Raw genomic sequence first — 21,471 nt, 5'->3', positions numbered from 1 at the left:
TAACGTCTCGCCTTACAAATCATCACAAGAGGGTCCAAGACAGGGCGACAGTCAGAGCAGCAGTCCTTCGCAGCTGTCGGAAAGGGGAAGCCTCGCAGAAAAAACCTTCGGTCCACGTCGACATGCAGGGGTCAATGAAGTAACGGCCGACCTCCAGAATTTCCTCACGGGGCTCCTCACAATCTTCGGGCTTGGACCAGTACCGCTGAAGTCGCCCCAGGTTGGGCGCCAGTTGAAGAACCGGGGTTTAACCCAGCGGCGTCGGGGGCACGCCTAAGATCTTCGAGTTCACTTGTCTTGGTATTCAAAGACACGGAATACTTCTGGATGGCGTCAGAGACCAAGTTTATTAGCTGCAGCTAGTAACAGTGATCCTAGAAATACATCACGGTGTAAATTCTCAGGAGACTGCTCATTTTACTAAGGCGAGACGTCTCCTTGTATACCCAATATTTCACATTATAAATGTACACCCACTGCACAAAATTCTAGCCAATAAGATACATTTTCAAACAAAGTATCACATAGCAAAAACTCAATTTACAGTATCCCAACCCAAAAGTTAATTATTAGGAATGTCCCAAATTCAATCTCCACAAGCAGGACAAACCTATCATTGAAAGCATAACCCATGTAATGAAGAAACATAAAAAAAGAAACAGTAACAGATGCTGAACAAGATAAGGCATGTGCAAGGAAACTAAAAGGTTAACGATGTCCTGAACATTGATTGGCAATCTCAGACAAAGATTGATCAGGGAAATTGGCTTTGCGAGGTCAGTTTCAGGTGACGGGGCAGTTTCTTACAGTTCATTTCAGAGCCAAAAAGAAACCTAGTTAATGTATACATGAACTAAGAAGGCCAGGCCACTTTGTTCGCCAGGCTACCTTTACAGGCCTACGTGAGGGCAACACAAAATGGTGGCACAGAACAAAATGGAGTCAGACTCAAGAATTACAGAACCTCACCATGGTACTACACCGTGCATACCTGACCCCAGAGAAGCTGGACAAAATGTTCCCACGGACAGAACACTCTTGTTCTAGATGTCACATGGAGGGGGTGGGACTCATGCATATGTTGTGGACATGTACTAAACTAATAGACTACTGGGTCAGGATAAGAGAAATTGCAGGACTGGCGGCTCAGCTTACGGTGCGAGATACTGTAGAGGAATGTCTGCTAGGACTACACAAGCACAGGTCAAAACACAAGGTACAATATCGAATCTTGGATCTGGCGTTACTTCTAGCTGTTAGGAATATCACGATGCGTTTGAAGTCTTGTAAACCTCCGGAGGTACACACCTGGCATACGGAAATACGGAAATGTTAAAATGCGGCAATGCAGAGGGCGCAGCGCTGTGTAGAGAAGAGGCGCGAGGGCTTCGACGGATACCAATAGCACTGGAATGGGGAACCATGTTGGAAGAGCTCAAATCCACAGAGATAGATATGTCAGCTTAGACTGTATCCATGCCTGTAGGGACGCTCATACCAATGGTCCGTACCTTATTACATATAGAAAATGATATAGTTGTGTTATACCTTACTGAATTGGATAAGATGATATTGGGGTGTACATGTATTGATGACACTGCTGCATATTGGATGTGACCACAGTTTTGGGAGGGGGGGAATTATGAGGGAGGTTTTTTGAGAATACCAGTCAGACATTGTTACCCAAGAGCTCTGGCGGGGGTCGAAACAATAATGTTTGTGGGCCTATTGGGTTGTTGACCTAATATGACCGATATATATGACTGTATATGGTACTTAAAAATCAATAAAAAATGTGTTTTTAAAAAAATGAGTCAATCTCGAAAATACATTTCTGGAACAGAAAATATTTTGGGTATATTATTATATACAAAGCAGAAGTTAAAAATCAATGGTTAGCTTAATGTCGAATATCTATAATATGGCAGGTTTTAATTTGTACTTCAGAGTGCTAGGTGTAAACTAGAATTGTCCTCTTTCTATGTCTAAGGATGGTATTTCAGTAACTGACAAGATGTCACCCAAGTAGGATGCCATACATGGGATACACAGTCGATGGATTACTCTCCCAAGTAAGTGCCTTCACTCTGACTACACTTTGAATTCTTCTTGGTTATTGTGTGTGTACTTTGATGTTCGAATAGCAAGCTTTGGCAAATATGGACACATATAAATAATAAGTGTGATATCTACAGTTCGAAGAACAAAGGGACTATCGGTCTCGGCAGGTGATCGGATTAACATTTTGAGTGAAACATTGGCAAGAAGTGTTATGGATAAGATGTGGGTACTTAGGCAATGATGTACTATCCTGTGCACTCTATTTACAAACTATTATATTTTTACATAATTTGATTAACTCACTCGAGCACCTATCAACTTTACTTACTTTGAGGCAACAACTGTGCTGTTTACGAGATGCCTTCAACTATACGGTTACATGTGACTATGTGGTTTGATTAATTGCAAAGATATGGAATAAGATGGCTTATCCGAGTATATGTTGATAACTTGTGTAGATTGCGGTGCACTCACTCCCCACAGGATCTTTTTATTGGACACCATCAAGTTAATCTCGTATTCTAGGGTAATTTGATGTTAGACTAGACACATGACATCGCATGTGAGCGACGAGCAGCAGAAATATTACATGGCTTTATGTGTGTTGCTAAAGACTTTTTGAGTGAAAAAAATATATTGTGTACTTGATTTCTTGGTACTACACTTATACACCTATGCGGTTTGGTAAGTGTACACTGACAGTCCTGATGTGGGGTTTGCTTTTTTGCTACTTGTATTCCACTTCTTACACTCTTTGGGGTCCCTCTATTCTGAAATAGTTATGGGTTTGCAACTGATATTGTGCCACAATGGAACTTTTGTTTTTTTCTTGACTTGTTTTATGATCTCCATTATGTAATATAAATACGTGTAAGTGGTGATGATGGCTAGCCCTACATTGCTCCCTTGTAAGACTCATAGGGTGTGGTACTTTGGTGGAGGAATACGAGGAGCAGTTAAGTGTGTTCTAATAATGTACTTATACCTGTCCTAACCGGGGAAGTCAATAACACAGAGGCCCAGAGACAAAACACAAGTTGGCTAGACTACCTACGTGGATATAATGAAGAACATGAAAACATTGCAAGTAGTTTTACAAGACCTACAGTGCTACTTGTTTTATTGTGTGCTGGGGGCTATCCGATGTGTTTGTGATGGAGTAGCCCATCTTCTGTACTCTAAATAAGACCCTCAGTGTTGTGAATTCTATAGTGCCAAAGCTGGGGGTAATGATAATTGATGAGACTAGTTTAAATGTATCAAGTTTACCCTTTATATCAGATGGTGTCACAATAATGTGATTTATTATATTTAAAGACAAAATCATCTATCAGCTTCTCGTTTGCTTCATTTGGCCAGGATTGTGTTTTCCTTTATTTATCACAGTTACCAGATCCAGGTTTAAGAAAAGAAATCCTAAGGATTTGGGTGGGATGTAATCCATTCTATTTATCCCACCCATATAGGACTGGGTTGCAAAATAATAGTGGTCTTTGTCCCTGCCCTTTGAAAGCCAAATGCACTATTACGCATATTCTTATGGACTGCGCTTTTTATCTTGCAAATCGGATCAAGATTTTAAGACCTTTGTTTTTTAAATATGATGCTCTCCATAGGAACAAAGCGGTGGAATTACTGTCTGAGATGCAATATTTAGATGTGGCAGTTGGGATTGCTCGGTTCTTATGATCTGTTAAACAGAATTTAAAAAATGAAATGTAATGGGGATGGGGCGGTGAGGGGGGCGGTTCATTTAAAGGTTTTAATTAATGTGTCCTTTTTAGAATGTTTTATGGACAATTGTCTAAATAAACTTGTTTTCGAAATTGAACTTTATATCAGATTTGTTACGTAATGTGCACAATAAATAGATTGACATAGAACTTGTAATTCTTCTAAGCATCAAGAATCCAGTATAATACAAACATTCTTATTCAGGATGTACAAAGTGGCAAAGGTTTGACTCCCCAAATTCCTTGAAGGTTTTTTCAAAACTTTGTCCAACACTGTTGAAGTTACCGAAGTTTGTGTCATAATCTGTTACCTTCCAGGATGTGATGGGCGCTTAAGTGCAATAGTCTAAACTCCATCACTGTAAGTGTAATCTGAGGAAGGAAGGCTGAAAGTCATCTTAGAACATCTACACCACTTGGCGAAGGGCTTAGCATCTTTGGAGGACGAACTACACCTCAGTGCTCAAATCCCAACTATATTTCTCATGCGTTCACTGTACTCTTACGTTCTTAGGAAATAGTGGCTTTGCTTTTCTTTGAAATTAAGTTTGCAAATCAGAATACAATGAATTATTCTAAGGATTTAGAGTGTGTTTGAAGGATTCTTTGAAGTACTGAGCCTGAATTATCTTGACGGATTTTAGAGCTATATTTGTTTGACTGTTGTTTGGATCCTATTTACATGAATGAAAGTAAAGATTGCTCCACTTTAAAGACTGTATTATTACTCACATTTTACTCATATTTAAGAAAGTAATGGGTGCCAAAGGAAATGAATACTCAGTATTAGCACAAGCTACATAAATCTGATAAAGCTTTGGTATGTTACAGGTTCAATAAAGATTGCTTGAATGTATACCAGTACCAGAGTAATTGTATTAATCAAAATAGAAGGTAGTTACCTTGTTAAAGAAGAACATGAGATTGCACGCAAATATTTAAATAACACTGATTACATAGATATTGTTTATGTTCTAGTGTCAGGAATGTCAATGTTCTATTTAAACACAGAGGGGCTTATTTACAAGCCCCTTGCACCACCGCCGGTGCATCACCCTGTCTGGCTTTTCGTGTCCTTGTAAATATGGCCCCTTTACACTTAACACTTTGCGTGAAAGCGGCATGCCATGGGTGTTACTGTGGGTGTTCCCATGCAACATCCATGGTTTCTGCCACATTTCCAGATTTACAAGAAATCGTAAACCATGTGTTGGAATGTTACGCCTCCTCAGGGGAGGCATAGGGAGGCGCAATGAGGAGTAATGTTTACATTTTTTCTCATGTTATTCCTCTTTCTATGCGTTCTGCATTCTTCAGTACACACAGAACGAGGAAATCACCACTTGTGATTGTTAATGTGCAGCAGGAAGGTGTCCCTTCCTGCACATAAACAATCATTAAAAAAGAAAATGACGTTTTGCAACTTCAATGTGTGCTGCATTGTCTGAACTGGGGTGGCGGAGTGAGCTAAAGAACGGTGATGGATTAAACCCAGATCAGTTGACTGGGGGTGAGTGTTTGTATTGTCAATGCTCCGTCCATCATCACCTTAGGTTTTTCTTTGTTCGCCCTAAGTTGGCAGGGTATGCTCAGACGTGAGTCCCTTGCTCACTTTTCCACTGGAGTCAAGCAAGCCCGGCTGAAGACGGCTGTAATGCCAGAAACCGGTCCTGGGAAGCTTGATTCCGGTCCAGGGAAGACATGGCTTGGCAGTTCGGGCTGGACTGTTCCCATGAGGCACAGGGTCAGACTGACTTGCATATGGCCATGTCTGCACTAGGGTGGCGAAGTGAGCTAAAGAACGGTGATGGATTAAACCCAGATCAGTTGACTGGGGGTGAGTGTTTGTATTGTCAACGCTCCGTCCATCATCACCTTTGGTTTTTCTTTGTTCGCCCTAAGTTGGCATGGTATGCTCAGACGTGAGCCCCCTGGCTCACTTTGCCACTGGAGTCAAGCAAGCCCGGCTGAAGACGGCTGTAATGCCAGAAACCTGTCCTGGGAAGCTTGATTCCGGTCCAGGGAAGACATGGCTTGGCAGTTCGGTCTGGACTGTTCCCATGAGGCACAGGGTCAGACTGATTTCCATATGGCCATGTCTGAACTGGGGTGGCGGAGTGAGCTAAAGAACGGTGATGGATTAAACCCAGATCAGTTGACTGGGGGTGAGTGTTTGTATTGTCAACGCTCCGTCCATCATCACCTTTGGTTTTTCTTTGCTGCATTAAGCAGCACACATAGCAGTTTCAAAACACCATTTGATTGTTTATGTGCAGGATAGGGCATCTTCCTGCACATAAACAATCACTCCCCTCAACGCAGGCACCCTTGTACCATGGTGCAAGGGTGCCTGCATAGGCGCATGGCAACTAATTGTGTGCCAGCACAGGGGGGAGCTAAGGGATCCGTTATATCGTTATAGATATGATGCATCCGTGTGCTTCGGAATTAATGCAGCAGCGCAGCCACATGGCTTGCTGCACCGCGCTGCGTTAATTCCATGTAAATAAGGCCCAGAGAGTCTGAGACATATATATGTATATATATATATATATATATATATATATATATTCTGAAGGCACATCAGGTCTGTCAGCGAATATAGGTGACTCCATATTACAATAAGGTGCTAAAGAGATCTATCTTGTCTTATCTTGTTTTAGATAATCTACAACCTATAGATGTTCAGTGTCAGTAGAGTGGCGAGTTAGAGTGACTATATCCAGTGACTCCTTTATCTCTCTGATCCCATTCCGCGTTCCCTGGGTCTACGATTAATCAACATATTGGCATGAGGTAGGGTTGGCTGTGGATACATAGAAATGTGGAAACATTCATCGTTCCCTCTGGATCCGATTACAAGGTTAGTGCTTTCAGTCCAAATAAAAAAATCTTGCAAAAGTAGGCTATTCAGGAAAAATGTTTCACAAACACTCACTTTTAGTTGAAGATGTTTCAAAATCTTTTATGCTGGTATATCGCCTCATACAGAAAATGATTTCTAAGCTATTTGCGGTGCTGAAACTAACCATTATGAATAGCTTAAATTCGGCCTTTTCCAGAATCGATACTTGTTTTTCCCACTTTGTATCCACTTTGCAAGTTCTTTTTTTATTTTATTTTTGTAAAATGTTTAATAATTTTCAGTGTAGGCTCACTAAATTGATTTTCCACTATGTTATGTGTTTCCTGGTATCTGTCCTCAGCTTTCTTTTGGGCAGTGGTAGCTCCTCTGCTATGGGGGATGAGATGCGCCTCCCCCTGCCAGCAGCCTTAAAACATGAAAAACAAAGCTATAATAAACCAGGTTTATTATTGTTTTATTTTTTTCTAGGCAAGAGGAAGTGTTTCGCACTGTTATCTGCGGCCTGTGGGTTTGCCTGGCTGTCTCGGGCCAGCCAAACCCACATGCGCACTGAATCTGTCTCCAACCTAAGCAGCATTGCCGGGTTGGAGACAGCAGGCACAGACTTTCAGTCTAACTGGGAGTGCAAATTCACTGTGCGTAGCCCAATCCTGATGCTGCTTTATTGCTGCCACCAGCAGCCTGAGAGCAGCATCAAGACTGGCCGTAGTGGAGCCTAGGAGACTGTGCCTGCAGTGAAGAGGAGCTTAGAAGAACGCAATGTGGTGATCCGGCCCTAAAGCAAGTAAGTTGTTCTTTTTAGGTTTTGCCTGCAAGTGCGCACGTAGTGCGCATGCGCTAAAAAACCTTTTGAGTTGTATGTGGGATCGATGACCCGCCTCTGTCTCTCATTGGCTAGCTCCATAAATGGAGGCTAGCCATTGGGAGACAGAGGCTGTCAATCACGCTTTCTCGGGGAAAACGCGATTCGGGGGCGTTTCTCGGGCTTTTTTAAAGCCCCGCCCCTTGTTGCCGTGTGTCCCGGGCCGTGCTGTGATTGGCTGCAGGCCCGGGACACCCCAGTGACGTCATTTCCCGGGCCGCGCTGTGATTGGCTGCCGGCCCGGGACACCCCCGTGACGTCAGCCAATCACAGCACCGCCCGGGACCTGACTTGTTTTTTTTGGTTACTGTTTTTATAGCGCGAAATCGACCAGGAGGTATGGGAGCGCTTTACACGGAGCACCACTTACATTACATAATGACACTTTTATCATTGCAGCAACCGGGAGATTAAGTGATTTATCAGGATCACTGTCACAGGATGCTGAGCGTCCCTGCCGAGACTGGAGCCTCCTTCCTCCGTTCCAAAGCGAGCAGCTCTGGCCCTTCCGCCACATGCCCATAAAGGCTCGACTCCTTATGGACTTGAGGTTCGAATGAGACCTGAAGCTGAGCCTGAGTCCGCCTCCAAACTCGAGCCTGGCTCTTGCTTTCAGTGTCTCGCCCTTTTGTAGTGCCTCCTCACCCCTCCAGCGCACAGGACTCTGGGAGCAGCATCCGTGATAGATTTCATATTTCTAGCAGGTGCCACTTGTGGCCACGCGCCTGCTTCTAATGGGAGGGTCAGGCCCCCATTTGCGGAGAGCACAGGGCGAGGCGGGAGGGGGTCTGACCTTTCCCTCCCACGCCTCCTGCATCCTCGGGTCTAACGGGATGACGGCGACCTCAATAACCGTGTATAATGCGATTATAAAAGGCCAAGACGCGCCGCGGAGTGCGCGTTGAGCGCAGCCCAGGGCCCAGACGCTGGCTGCTCGCCCCTTCCAAGAACCGCGCCGAGGCCGCAGACCTGCGCCGCGACCCCATCACTTGTTTCCCACTCGCGGGGGCACACCACTGCGGTGAAATCGGAGCGCGACGACCCTTCCGTCTTCTAAATAGCTCCCATTTAGGGTCGATATCTTTTCATTTAACGGAGCCGGGTGACTGGTGGAAGGGGCTGCCGCAGCAGTGCCTCATACATACTTTTATTATGAATAATTCTCAGCAGGTTGGGAGAGGCTTATTAAACCTACCCTCATGCGCAGCTGGGTGTCTGTGCCCCTCACTCCTGCGTAAAAGGTCAATTGAGAGACATCTCCGCACTCATCTCCCAACATCGAGGTTCCTTCCACTCCTGCTTCCGGGGGCTGACATTAACCCCCACCACCTTGCCGATAATCACCAACCACCCAGTCTCTAATAGCAGCACTGTGCGCCATCAGACTTTACCCAGAGGGAAGACCGCGTAGAACAGTTTGAGGAGCTGTGATCTAAAGTCAGCTGTTTCCACCCATGCCTCAGATTCGGAAGTCTCCTGTTTCACGATGTTTGGTGGCCAATACGGGCCATTTAGTGCTCCAGGTAAAACTCGATCTCGCCTCTGGAGCGCTCCACACGTGCTAATGGGTGGAAAAGGGCAATTTCTGGCCTTTTGTTTCAATTTGGGGTCCCCTAGAGGAGACGCCCTGAAGGTACTGCCTTAATTCCCTTTATGGTGGTAGCACCACTCTGATCTGCTTCCTTAATCAAAGCTCCCCATTGGTGTCTCAATCAGAAGGTGCTGCCTCTCAGAGTTAGAACGTTCTGATGTTTAGAAATCACCCACAGGACATTGAAAGTGATGGCCAACTGGTGTATCCTCTTATTTTTTTGTTTATGATAGAGGAGCATTACTATAAAGCCTCTCCCCATCGCCTCAGTATCTCAGATGAACTATTTTGAGGGCTGTCGATAAATGCCAGCATTATAAGTGTTGATAGGCAACACTTGTTCATATGAGGAAGTGTTGTAACATGACCACTGACATCAATGATCCCACAATTACCACTTTATTGGAAGAATATGGCAACAAATGATAATGAAATGAGACAAGAAACCTTAAAGTTAATTCGAGTTTAATTAAAAAGATTGTAATGCTAATAAAAACATTTCAAAATAGTGAAACGAGTAAGACTTATTACCAAAGCACACGTTTCCCAACTCACTCTTCTGTGAAGCAGAGACGTGCATTGCTTTGTAAAAGAGATATCTGCTTCACAACTACGACTTCACACAGATCAAAGAAGCGATTACGTCATACTGATGTCTTAGGGCTATATTCATGACCCCAGTTGCATTGGGCTTGCACCATGCGGTACATGCGCAACGCAATTAAAGAATGAGATTCATGAATTTGTGTGTCATTGTGAGAGTGAAATGTGAGCAGCTGGTTTTAGTACTTGAAGTTGTGTGCGTGTTTGAGTGAAAGAGAGACCACCTTGTATTCATTCTAGTGAGATGTGTGTGTGTGGTGTGTGCGTGCAGTTTGTGTACTTCCTAATGAGAGTTGTGTGTCTTCGTATATGAGAGTGAAATGTGAGCAGTTGTTAGTACTTAAAGTGGTATGCGTGCCTGTGCGAAAGACAGACCAGCCTGTGATTTTTGGACTGTGTGGGCGTGTGCATGAGCAGTTTGTTTACTTCCTAATGAGGGCTGTGTGCCTGTGTCTGTATCTGTGTGGGAGTGACATGTGAGCAGTTCTGTTAGTACTTGTGAGGTGTATGTGTTCTTGTACATTTGTGTATGGTCAGTCTTCGCCCTTCACCGTGAGCTTTGCTTGCGTGTTTGTGTGCAAGATTGAGGATTTACGCATAACACAACACTGCACCTGCAAGGCGCCCTGTGAGTGAAGGGGTGGGGGCCATGGGGCGGGGGTGGGGGCGTTCTGGGGAGGGAAGCAGACAGATTGTCTCAGTCGCAGATATTTCGCTCAGACCAGCGTATTTCTCTCTGCAGAAGTGACATGGATTTAATTTCACGGTTGGACAAGCCACGAAGGGGCTGCGTGGGAGGAAGATCGAGATGGAGGGGGGGGAGTGTGCGTGGGTGGATCGGCCTTTCCTCAGGAGGGCTGTGTAGGGGAATCGCGCAGTGCGGCGAGACAGTGCCAACTTCCAGAACTCACTTCACCACACTTTCCTCTCAATTTTTTGCTTGCGTTGGTGCTCTGTGTGCGTTGGGGCTCTGTGTGCGTTGGGGCTCTGTGTGCGTTGGGGCTCTGTGTGCGTTGGGGCTCTGTGTGCGTTGGGGCTCTGTGTGCATTGGGGCTCTGTGTGCATTTGGGCTCTGTGCGCGTTGGGGCTCTGTGTGTGTTGGGGCTCTGTCTGTGTGGCTGGCTTTTTTTTGTAGGTGGCTCTATGTGTGGGTGGCTCTGTGTGTGTGTGGGTGGCTCTCTGTGTGCGTGCATGTGGGTGCAAATGCAATAGGTCTCGCATTTGCGAGAGATTAAGCTATTGGCATTGTAAATGACAATGCCATTTATTTATCGGTTTTCAAAACCAACACATAAATAAAAAATTTGTCATTTACAATGCCAATACCTCTAACTTTTACAAAGGCGAAACCGTTGCATTGTAAATGCTTGTTTTTTATTTGTGTCACTCTCACCCACCTCCCCCTGCCCTGCCACTCTTCTGAGACACAGGCCGATACTGCCTTTGGGATTTGTTATATATGTATATGAAATTTTGCACACTGATTCAAAGAAAATCTGATCCTTTTTCAGATGATGACTGTGGTACTAAAATAAAATTGGGGATTTTTTCTTAGATAATTAGCTTTATCTATTATACACAATCCCTAATGAGTTAACAACTTAATTAACAATTTGCAGAACATGTGTTGGCTTGTTGTTGCTTTTTGTATCAACTATTAAAGAGTAAAATATCAAGAACTTTAAGCATCACATCCTTTACCTGTAAACTTCGGAAGCCTGTCTGTTCTACTATTGATCATCAGTTTACTTCTGCTATGACTCTCTGTAATCATCATAAAAGTCTTGCCGTCAGTGGTTGGATGCACATTGACTATAATACGTATTTAAAGCCACTATAGAGCATGTCTGGCTCACAGAAAAAGTAATTATCATGTTTAACGTTCTATATAGCCACTGTCCTGATATTATTTTGGTCAAATAAAAGAACACCCCAAAGTAGCACCAAGAGTTCCCTCACAAAAGCATTCCGGTGAAGAGAGCAGAGGTCCAAAAGTCGTCATATCAATATAACCTTTACCACCCACTGTTAGAAATGGGTTCTCTAGTTGGCAGAAGTATGCACCCTGTCCAAATAGGGACCCACAATCCTAGTCAGGGTAAGTGTAGTACACACTAAAAGTTTACCTGTGCTCACCTTCTGGTAGCTTGGCACAGAGCAGCCAGGCAAAACTGAAGAGGCAATGTGTAAAGTATTTGTGTACACACATACTGTAACACAGTGAAAACACCACAACAGTACTCCACACCAGTTTAGAAAAATAGCCAATATTGATCTGAGTTAAACGAGACCAAAATGACAAAACTCCCACATGGGCAAGTCAAGATATGAATTTTTAAAAAGATTAATTCAAAATGCAGTGCTTACAACTCAATAGCTACCGCTGGGGCTATCTGGTCGTGCCTGACTGGGACAAATCCAAACGTTCCGTCTGACCGCAAAGGAGCTCGGGCCGAATACAGGAATCACACAGATGCCCTAACTGTATCTTGGATGCTTCGAATATCAAAGACGTTGTGTGGCGCAGAGGAGGTGAGACTGATAGAGATCGCAGGTCACCCGACCAATATTTTCACTACTTATGTTTAGGGCCCATATATTTTATTTCACCATATACATTGATCAGATGACCATACAATCTACTACCAATAATTGTGGGTCCCTTTCGATTACTTCCAGTGTACCCAACTTACCATCCACCGTTATGGGTACCTATGACCACGATGGGTCAGGGAGCTAGCTGTAAAAGGAAAGGCAGCAAAAATACAAAACCCAACATAAAAATTATTTCAATGTTTCATCAAATGACCACGGACAACTGGGAAGTTTTAAAAGTTTATCTTAGATTTCAGATTCTGCAATCATACTGTTTATAGTAATGAGGCAATCTATAATCAGAATAACGAAGAGCACATAACCATATAGGAAGAGTATACAGGTAACCATCTAACCCAATAATGAGGGAATTCAGAAATACCGAAAATGGAATTCAAGGGAGTGTACTTAATGCTAGGAATTTTATGCACGTATTAGGAATTTTATCAATGGGTCATATTTCGAGAGAAAAGACAACAGGGAAACCTATACATCTATGGAAGGGTAGAAAAATGCAACACGCTATAATTCTAACGTTATTACTTCAATCCAGTATTTAGGAGAAAATTGTAAAACATATTTAATTCATAGACAGTATGGAAAGATTTATACTAAAAAGGCAGGGGAACATAGGAACATGCTATGAAATTAAAGGCAAATGACTTTAATGAAATGCAATGGTTGCTTGAGAAAAACATGGAAAATTATCATATGCAAAGGTATGTCTTTATTGAAGCAAAGACAGAAAAATAGAAAGGTGCAGTTTAGAGTTTTCGGCAAGATATTTACCTAGACTGGTGTGAAAACCAACCCTGGCCACGGGTCAATTAAGGACAGGAAATACCCCAAGGAATAGCAGTCATCAATGGGACAGCAGGTGCAGTAGGGACACCTCAGGACAGGACAGGAAACCCAGATTAGGATCAGGACAGGACCACCAGGATACGACCAGCACCCGCAGTTCGGAAGCAACGCCTGCGCTCCACCCTCTCTGCAGTTATCAGTCAGAACCCCGATTGGGTTAGCGAACTCCACAGCAAAGTGCTCCGCCAGCACTTAAGGTTTAGTAAAACCTTAGTCTATGGTCAAATTCTGACAGAGTGCTCCGCAGCGCTCTGTATATTCAGTCACCTATTGAGTGCGTTGGGTCAGTGACAGGTCAGCTATTCGGACAAGTCGGACAAATTCCCTAGGTGAACCTAGGCTAGATATACTGTTTTGGGACAGTGTACCACCCCCCAAATGTTGCAAAGTGTCAGAATCCCCAATTTCGATTGGTCCTAAAGTAGGATTTGGTTAACACACCAATCAGAACAGACTATTGTAAGACCTATTTTGCATTCTAAGGTGCCGCCTAGCAAGATTGGGGTTCCCACGAGAAGTCGCACTGAATACAATGGAAAGAAATACAATGTATACAATAGAGTACAATCTAGTCCCTCTTGCTGGGTGAAGGTGCATCTTCCCATGCAGGCTTTGGCAGGAACCTTCTTTGGCTTGGTTTCAATGCCACCTCGTCACGGCTGGTCCTGCGCAGTGCTGCCCTCCAAGATGGACTCCCAAGCCCCCATCACCCCTCAGTGCCGAGGATACGTGAAAAGTAAGCGAAAACAAATTAGCACATAGAAATAAAGGAATGTATTACATGTCATGATTTCACACTTCAGGTTTATCATAAAAAAAATATACTATGCAATTACGGGTAAGTGCTACACATAACGACACGATGAGCAATAGCACGAGCTTCACTTCATTATCACATTAAGCTGCCATTTTATGGCGATTACGCATGCGCACCCTTTCCCTCCAAAACTATCTCTACGTGAAGTCACGTGAGTGTGACTGACGCATGCGCAGAAGAGGAAAGTCAAGCAGCGGCCATTTTAGGAACAAGGATTAATCGTATTAGTAAAACACATAGGCAAGCATCTCTATGATACCCACGCACATTCAAAATACATAAATTAGTAAAACGAACAATTGAAGTTACGAGATTATAATAGATTTTTCGAGGTTCTTGACTCGAGCAAGTCCCGATGCGAAATCTTGCTCTATCAATCCCCTCTTTGATGATATTTACTATCATCACAAACTAATGGAACCAGATGCCAACTTTCTTTCACACTTTGTACATTTCTATCTCTTCTAACAGGCGATTCAGTTTCTCTTTCTCATTTTTGGTAGGGTGAGAATTTTTCACCTTTTTATAAATCTGATTATTCATTTCTTCCAATTCAAGCTCATCCGCACTCCGTTTCACTCCTCTCGCATTCACTTGGTATTTCTTTGTGTGTTTGCGACATTTGCAACAGATGAATATGAGAAATAAGATAAGACCTATCACTCCAATTGGCATCAGTACCTTTAACAATAAGTTTTTACCTAAACTAGCAAACCAATGACCTACATTGGAGAGACCATCAACCAGTCTCTTCCAGGCACTGTCAACCTCGAGTGGTTTGAGTTCCTTTTCCAAATTAGTAATGTTTTTCACATATCTTTTGAGCTGTACGCTTTTGTCCGGAATGTAAGTGCAACAATGTTGCACCTTCAACATCCGGCAGACTCCGCCCTCTTTTGCTAATAAGGTGTCAAGAGCAAGTCTGTTCTGCAAAACCATTGATCTGATCGCAACCATTTCGGTATTGACCAGAAGAAATCCATGAGCCGTGTCCGTAGACAACACATCCACTATTGTGGATAATTTGCAAATTCTGTGAGTGTTCAGAACCACTCCCACTATCAGTGCACTAAATATACTACCCATTATTTCACCTACGCTTTCTCTTTTACTACGCACTAAGCCATTAGTGTTTTCGTTGCTTCCAGCAATTTCATTCACGTGGTATATTTTCGGGAAAACAATGCCAAAATAGCAGCTTCCATACCAGTGATCCGGCAATTTGAAATAAGCCTTGTTTCCACATACATAATAAATTCCGGGAAACACAGGTTCTGACCCATTTTTGAAACCCCAACCTCCAATTACCTTGTAATTGTGTTCACATTGACTGGAACCAATGAAAATATTATTATAATAACTAGTCTTCTCACGATGAAGACAGAGTTTCCCTTTCTTTTCGAAATCCAGCAACAAAGCAGGCCCTGCCCCGCCATTTGAGGTGCTTTCCATGTCCTCAGCCCATTGTGGTGTTTTCTGTCTTTTGTCATTTGCCTTTCTTTGGAAACTCTCCCTTCTCTTCTCTGCCATGTTCAAAAATATCTTTTCTTGTTCATGTAATGAACAGGTCAAGTTGTCTCTGTGTGCTTCATTTAAGTCTATTGTACCTATAGTCAGAAAGTATTCTCCCATATAACGTGTAACGTCACTTTTGGTATGTACAGGATTCAGATTTCCACGTATAGGAAGTTCAGAAAAGATCACGTCATTGTTAGAGTAATAGTACTGTAACGGTCCTCTTTTGTAAAATAAGCTTGCTAAAATACTACAGGAGATTCCATAGGTCAGAGGTAGGTGATGATATGTCACGCCTTCAGCCACAGAAGTAGGTAGCTTCATGCAGACATAGCAATCTTCTATTTCCATAGTTTCTACATAATGCACTAACAGATTTGCGAAAACATTTAAGTGTGTCTGGTTTCTAACTCCGTGGTAATGTAGTCCTTCCTCATCTGATGCTTCTAAGTCTCGTTTTGTCTGTCTGAGTGCTTTTTCACGTCTTTCTACACTTCGTGTTGTCAGTTCTTCAGTGTCGGTAATCTGAGTAGGGTCAATATTAGTATTTTTGCTTACCATAAAGGGAATGAAAACTGTTAGTCCTATCCAAACTAATATTACTATAACTATACTACATATACATACCTTGCAGCATGTTTTGCAACAACTGCGGCTAGGTCTACCACTCACGCTTGAATCAGACATTTTGGCTCAGAAGAAGTTTTCAACCCCTCTTTGTGGACTTGCACCGGTACCTTTATGCTGAGCAATTTCACGGCGGTTCGTCCTCTTCCTCTGCAGAGTAATCAGTAATCTGTTCCCTGTCGCTTTCGTCAGTAATTTCAAGATCCTCTAAATTTTCCAGAATCAGATATGTCCACTCAGGATCCTGGTATTTCTCATTTAGTCTTTTTATTCGATCACTCCTTCTGTTGGAGCTTTCTCCAGCTTGCTCTGCTATTCGTATGCTTTTTCTTCTGTCAGCAAGTTTTTCTTCTACTGTTTTTATTCTCAGTCTTAGTCTCTTAATGTATCTTGGTTCGATATTTTTCTTTTTCTTGAGTCTTTTGGTTGGCACTGTTATTTGACTTTCTTCTAATGCTCTTTTGTTTTCATTCGTTTGTGGCACTTCCTCTGTCTCTTCCCTTCCTGTCTTACTAGTCCCAGGTCTTGTATCTAATTCTTCTGCCTGGTTACTGAACTGGCCTCGTTCAGGTGAAATTGGGTTCTGGCTTTTAAATGTCTCTGTTTCTATGTCCTGAACACGTTCTTCTAGTTCTGTCTGATCCTGTTCAAGCACTTCGATCTCTTGATTTTCTTCTGCTCGAAACTTTGCACTAGTTCTAGTCTGTCCCTTTTCAATATCAGGAGTCAGTGGAGGAGTATCGATCACTTGTTCTGTCCCTGTCTGACCTCCCTCTTCGTCCTCAGATTTGATGTGAATCTCAATGATCTGAGGGTCTTCGCCTGTGCCTGTCCCGACCTCTCTAATCCACTCTCTATCTTCGTAGATTCGCTCTCTTGTTCTGATTGGGTCTTCAATGAAATCGATTATAGGTATCCAATCATCTTGGCTGGTGCTCGGTTGCTCGTCATCAGCTACTTCCGGACCAACGTTTACAGGACCCTCAGCTGGACTGGTGCTTGGTTGTTCGTCTTCAGCTACTTCAGGACCGACATCCGCAGATCCCTCAGCTGGACAACCTTCAGCTCCAGGCTCCTTGTCTGGAATTACCTTTTGAGTATGGCTGGCATGGATCCACCTGGGAACGCCTGCACACTTCACTGCTGTCGTGGTCACCAGTATTACTTGGCGTTTTTCTCCCCACCTCGGTGCAAGGCAACTCGAACGAGTATGCTTCTTTATTCTAACCCAGTCGCCTGGAACCAATTTGTGAACTGGAGTTGTCGGGTTGGCGACGGCGTCTTCCCCAATCTGGCGAGAGATAGAACGCACTTGGTCACCCAGTTTCCTGCAATACTCAAGTACCAAATCATAAGAAATGCTTAACAGTTTGTTTCCTGGTACCCATGCTTGTCTCATCACTCTTCCCATCAATATTTCATGGGGGCTCAGGCCTGTTCTCCGATCAGGAATACTTCGGAGTCCCATCAGAACAAGAGGCAAAGCAGTAATCCAATTCATTCCAGTTGAGTCACACATTTTGGCCAACCTTTATTTAATAGTGCCATTTATCTGCTCTACCACTCCAGAAGCCTCTGGACGATGTGCACAGTGCAATTTTTGTGTGAGTCCAAACGCTTTACAGAGTTGGTCCAACACCTCATTCTGAAAATGTCCGCCTCTATCTGATTCAATAGTGACTGGCACCCCGAACCTAGGTATCAATTCTCGTAGTAACAATTTGGCTACTGTTAAGGCATCACTCTGTGGGACAGGGTAAGCTTCCACCCATTTTGAAAATAGGCAGACCACTACAAGGACATATCTTTTTCCCTCGCAGCGTGGCATGGTGATGAAGTCAATTTGTATTCTTACAAAGGGACCCCCTGATTTCCCAATTTTCCCCAGTTCAACTACTGTTCTTTTGCCAGCGTTGAACTGTTGACACGTCATGCACCTCTGGCAAAGGGATTCTGCTACTTTCCTGAACTTCGGGTTATACCATGTTTGTTGAAATACCAGAACCATGGCATCCCTACCAATGTGTGATCCTTCATGTATCAGTCTGGCCATAGGGGCGAGCAGGTTCCTAGGTAACACAGGCATACCATCTGGGCCCACCATGACACCATCCTCACGTCTTGGTCGACAACCAAGTCCCTTCCACTTCTCTTTCTCTTCCCAAGGCACAGCATGCTGCCATTCTCTCACTTCATCCCAGGTAGGCACTTCTTCAAACACCATAAGTTGGCAGCTGTTTCCAGTCCCACCCCGTCTGATGTTCATTGACATGCGATCCATAGCACATTGTTTTGCTACCCGATCAGCAAAATCATTTCCCAATGACACAGGGTCAAGGCCCTTTTTATGAGCAACACATTTGACCACTGCCAATTCCTTTGGTAATTGGATTGCCTCTAGAAGGTCTTGGATAACTTTTCCATTTCGAATGGGGGTACCTGATGAAGTCAGGAATTCTCTTTGTAGCCATAATTGGCCAAAGTCATGCACAACCCCATAACAGTACTGGCTGTCAGTATACACTGTTATTCTTTGGTCTTTTCCCAATTTGCAAGCTCTTATCAAGGCAATTAGTTCGGCTACTTGTGCAGACTTTATTCCAAATAAACAGGATGCTTCTTTAACTTTGTCTAACGCAACCACAGCGTAGGCAGCACTTAGGCCTACAAGTTCGTGTCTCATGCATGAACCATCCACAAACCATTCTTCATCATGTACAGGCAAGGGTGTTTCTTTAATGTCTGGGCGGGGTTTAGTACTGAATTCTGTCAGGTCAATGCAGTCATGCTCATTCTCCCCCTGGTCTTCTAAAACCATTGAGTCAGGGAGTAGAGTGGCTGGGTTCAGTATATTACACCGAGTGATGGCCACATTTGCAGCATCCACGAGAATCCTCTCGTATTTAGTCAGCCGACTAGGGGTGAGATACTGAGTCTTGGTTCTTGTTAGTAAAATCACAACTGCGTGTGGAACATACACAGTTACAGGATGTCCCATGACAATAGATTCACTCTGTTCTAAACTTGTGCATGTTGCAGCCACTGCTTTCAAACATCCAGGTAATCCAGCAGCCACTGGATCTAAAGTGGCAGAAAAATATGCCACGGGCCGTCTAGTTACGCCATGTTCCTGTGTTAGGACCGACAATGCACAATTGTCTCGTGTGTCACAGAATAAAGCAAACTCCTTGGAATAATCTGGCATTCCCAAAGCAGGAGCAGTACACAGACAATCTCGTAATTTTGTAAATGCCGTTAAGCTTTCATCATCCCATTCCACAGGGTCCGGTGCTCCTTTCTTTGTCCTTTTTATTAAAGGCTTTGCATGGACTGCGAATCCCACAATCCATTGCCTGCAGTAACCTACAACTCCAAGGAACATTCTGATTTCTTTCTGAGTACGGGGTAACTGCATCTTTTGAATTATTCTGACTCTCTCTGAGGTGACTTTTCTGATTCCCTTTTCTATCTGGTGCCCCAGATATTTCACTGATTTTGAACAGAACTGTAATTTTTATGGGGCCACTTTATGTCCCTTTTCACTTAGGTGATTTAGTAGGGCAATGGTGTCAATCACGCAATCCCTATGACTTTTGGACGCCACCAAGAGGTCGTCAATGTATTGCACCAAAACAGACTTTCTAGGTAAGACTAAAGTTTCCAGGCATTTTTTCAAGATCTGATTAAAGATAGAGGGGCTTTCTGTGTACCCCTGGGGGACCCTGTTCCAAACGTACACGTGACTGTTGAAAGCAAATGAGAAAAGAAATTTGCTATCTGGATGCAATGGGATTGAAAAGAATGCATGACATAGGTCTATCACAGTAAACCATTCAGCATCCCAGGGAATCTGATACAGAATCACAGCTGGGTTTGGGACAATAGGACAGCAAGGAACCACAATTTTGTTTACCTTTCTCAGGTCCTGCACTACTCTGTACTTGCCACTAGGTTCTTGATTCCAATTATTGGGGAATTACACGGGCTACTCATCACTTCTTGTATGATGTTTGCTTCTAGCAATCTCTGTATTTCAATGGCAACTCCTGCTCTCACTTCGGCACTCATTCTGTAAGGCTTAGTATTGGGGTAGGCTGCATTTTCCTTTATGGCTATTTGTATTGGATCTACATTGGCCATTAATCCTACATCCTTTCCAGTAAAGTCCCATACTTCTGGCTTTACTGTCTGTTGGAGTTCTTCAGGTAAGTCTTGTATAGTCATTCGCTTAATTTCTGAGTCAGGTCTGACTAACATTAGCTTGTAAATACCATCTTCGTCTGGGGTTTGAATCTCAACGCCCTTTGGTGTGCAAAAGATAGTGCAGTTCATTTTGCACAGCAAATCACGTCCCAGTAAGTTCACTGGACTGGTATCACAGACGACAAATCTGTGCATTTCTTTGAAGTTCCCTATTGAGATCTCCATGGGCTCGGTAACGGGGGTACTAATCAATTGATTAGATACTCCCACTACTTGGATTGCTTCTCCCGAGAGGGGTAGGTTTGGAACGTCTGCTGTTCTTACAGTAGAACGGGTAGCACCAGTGTCCAATAGAAAGGTGACATCATTTCCATCAACCTTTCCTTCAATGTATGGCCCTGACTGGTCTACCGGCAAAGAGGCGCCAAGTACGCACTCCTTGTCCTCCCCTCTCAGGCCCCGTCAGTACTCGTCGTCACAGAAAAAAGTGTCATTTAACAAATATTGCGAAGTTGCTGCATTTCTGTTCTCATTGCCCCCCCAAATCTCTATATCATCTCCCTGTGGTGATTTTCCCTTAAAAGTTGGCTTTGGTGCTCGGGGTATTTGAATCATTTTTACCTGCTGCTGGGTCTTTCTTGGCTTTTCATTCTGTGTCTGTGGAATTAAATCAGGGGTTTGGGTATTATCGGACTGTAAATACGGACACTCGTCTCTCCAATGTCCAATTTCCCCGCACTGGTGGCAGGGAAATTTCTTTTTGGCTTCCTCTCTGCTCATTTTTGCTCTGGGCTTCCTCCACCCCCACCCCCAGGGCCTTGGTTCTGAGTAGTTTTATTTATCTTACTCAATTGTTTTTCCTGCTGTTCTGCGAGCTTTACTTGTGCCCACATCACCTTCTCCTTCAGGGCCTTCTTTTTTTCTGCCATTTCGTCCTCACAGTACTTTGCGTACCGTAGGACCTCATCCATTTTCTTGGACTGCCAACAGATTTTGTTATCTTTTATCCATTGACAAATTTCTGGTCTTAAACCGTTTACAAACCTGTAAATGAAATGCGTCATGTCCTTCATTTCGATGTTATCTATACCACTGTATGTTTTGAACACCTGCAACAGCCTTTCATAAAAGGAA

At 43.6% G+C, this 21,471-nt stretch overlaps 1 long non-coding RNA gene across 1 annotated transcript in view; it reads left to right on the top strand.

The window, feature by feature from the left end:
* LOC144821277 (uncharacterized) overlaps positions 1-21,471 on the top strand; it is a 386,922-nt gene that overhangs the window by 56,514 nt on the left and 308,937 nt on the right. The window contains exons 2-3 of the long non-coding RNA XR_013608317.1: positions 1,991-2,072; positions 6,458-6,657. This is a non-coding gene — a long non-coding RNA (uncharacterized LOC144821277). The remainder of the gene's footprint in view (positions 1-1,990; positions 2,073-6,457; positions 6,658-21,471) is intronic.

This window comes from Lissotriton helveticus, chromosome 2_2 (genome assembly GCF_964261635.1).
Source record: "Lissotriton helveticus chromosome 2_2, aLisHel1.1, whole genome shotgun sequence".
Taxonomy (NCBI): domain Eukaryota; kingdom Metazoa; phylum Chordata; class Amphibia; order Caudata; family Salamandridae; genus Lissotriton; species Lissotriton helveticus.
Note: the sequence above shows the minus strand (reverse complement) of the source record. Positions and strands in the feature narration are given on the sequence as shown.